Here is a 2,500-nt window from a genome sequence, read left to right as displayed (position 1 = left end):
GAGATAAATGAGCCATCCATATCAGTTCCCTGCCAAGTTGTGTGTCCAGGTCCCTATTTGTGCCTCTGTGTGAGTGTGTGCAAGTGTGTGTGTCTGTGTGTGTGTGTGTGATTCCCAAGATTTTATCTAAGACAACCCCTGTTCCTTGTTGTTGATGTCCCTCCATGGATTGTTGTTAAAAGGGAAAAGAATGAGAGGGGGAGCTTAGAGGAAGGGAAGGGTAGAGAGAGAGAGAGAGAGAGATATGGAGAGAAGGAGAGAGAGAGGGAGACATGGAGGGAAGGAGAGAGAGAGAGAGAGAGAGAGAGAGAGAGAGAGAGAGAGAGAGAGAGAGAGAGAGAGAGAGAGAGAGAGAGAGAGGGAGAGAGAGAGGGAAGGAGAGAGGGAGAGAGGGAGAGGATGGGGGGATAGAGAGATAGGGAATAGAGGGAGGATGAGGGAGAGAGAAGGGCCAGAGGGATTGCAGGAGAAGGGGCGATTGCACGGTAAGGCCTTAGGTTCAGGCAAACAGTGTCTGAGATTAATTGGACCGCTTGTGTTTAAAGTCTGAGTGATTTACAAACACACACCGACGACACACACACACACACACACAGAGATACACAAACACACACACACACACACACACACACTCTGTGTGTGTGAGAGAGTCTTATAACACACTCAGACTTACACATACACTGCATGGATTTTAAATGTTTGAGAGATTTATAGTTCTGCACCAACCCAATCTCATTGTTACTACTAAATGTCAGACAAACACACACACACACACACACACACACACACACACACACACACACACACACACACACTGAGAGCAGTTAAATATGGTATTCAGGTGCAGAGCCCTGCAGTAAACTCAACTGTTAGCGAGATTCTCATTAATAAACCATTGCCAGAGTGTTAACACTTGTAATTGATCATTCAATTATATAAATATTATAATATAAATCACATCTCTAGTTTATGAATGCATTTACTTGTGTATAATTAAACACGATTCGTGTCCCTGTTGCAGTTCCTATAGGCATGTATTGTAATGCATGTAAACATTTTTGGCATGTATAAGTATAAGTATATATACTCGTTTGATCCCCTGAGGGAAATTTGGTCACTGCATTTATCCAAATCCGTGAATTAGTGAAACACACTCAGCACACAGTGAACACACAGTGAGGTGAAGCACACACTAATCCCCGGGCGCAGTGAGCTGCCTGCTACTGGCCTGGGAGCAGTGAGGGGTTAGGTGCCTTGCCCAAGGACACTTCAGCGGCCTACTGGTCGGGCCCGGAACCGGCAACCCTCCGGTTACAAGTCCTAAGCGCTAACCAGTAGGCCACGGCTGTAATAATTATTATTATTATTATGTAATACTAGTGCTTAGACTATAAAGGCTTTAAGTTAGTTTGTTGATTTGTCTCATTACCAGGGAGTCTCTGCTGTTTCGCTGTCAAGGGGGTAAATTCCTCCTCCATGGGAAACCGAAACACACACACACACACACACACACACACACACACACACACACACACACACACACACACACACACACACAGAGGGAGAGAGCTGTATCCACGAAGATCAACAGTTGTGTTTTTCACTGACTGTCTCGGGTTGTTCCATTACAGTTTTACTGTTCCTAAAATAGACATGGGTGGGGAATGGGAGCAACGGAGAGAGGGATGGACAGAGGGAAAGAGGGGGGAGTGAGAGAAAGAATGAGAATGAGAAAGAGAGTGAGAGAATGAGAAAGAGGGAGATAACTAGAAAGGAGAGAATGAGAGAGGGAGAGAATGTGTGTGTGTGTATGTGTGTGTGAGAGAGGGAAAACTATGAGCCCAGTGGGAAACAGGAAGAAGGATGGACAGAAAGAAAAGATGCAAATTATGACATGATGGAAGAAGTGGAGAGATGAATTGAGTAAAAGATCAATCTAAGGCCGGAAAGAGAACACACAAGGAGAACAAGAACTGTCATTCAGGAAGACCTTCAGTCCACAGGGGCCAATAGGCCACTCTTGTCCTAAACATCATCCCCTGTTTCACAACATTAAAGATAGTGAAAGAGAGAAAGAGTGAGTGAAAGAGAGAATGGATAGATAGAAAGAGAGAGGATGGACAGAAAGAGAGAGGATGGACAGATAGAGAGATAATGGACGTTTATTACATGTATAATATAAATGTAATTGTCTATGCATCTATTTTATGTGTACATGTGACCGAGCTTTGGCAATAATGTTATGCCAATTAAGTTTGCCAATCAGTTCATGCCAATAAAGCTTTTTTTAATTGAATTGAAATTGAATGGACAGAAAGAGAGAGAATGGACAGAAAGAGAGGAGATGGACAGAAAGAGAGGAGATGGAGAGAAAGAGAGGAGATGGACAGAAAGAGAGATGGACAGAAAGAGAGGAGATGGACAGAAAGAGAGAGAATGGACAGAAAGAGAGGAGATGGACAGAAAGAGAGGAGATGGAGAGAAAGAAAGATGGACAGAA

At 43.8% G+C, this 2,500-nt stretch overlaps 1 protein-coding gene across 1 annotated transcript in view; it reads left to right on the top strand.

Moving 5' to 3' along the window:
- Positions 1 to 2,500, top strand: part of sdk1b (sidekick cell adhesion molecule 1b) — a 296,641-nt gene that overhangs the window by 51,934 nt on the left and 242,207 nt on the right.

Source organism: Alosa alosa, chromosome 7, assembly GCF_017589495.1.
Source record: "Alosa alosa isolate M-15738 ecotype Scorff River chromosome 7, AALO_Geno_1.1, whole genome shotgun sequence".
Lineage (NCBI taxonomy): Eukaryota > Metazoa > Chordata > Actinopteri > Clupeiformes > Clupeidae > Alosa > Alosa alosa.
The sequence above is the reverse complement of the archived record's forward strand: the minus strand, read 5'-3'. Positions and strand labels throughout refer to the sequence as shown.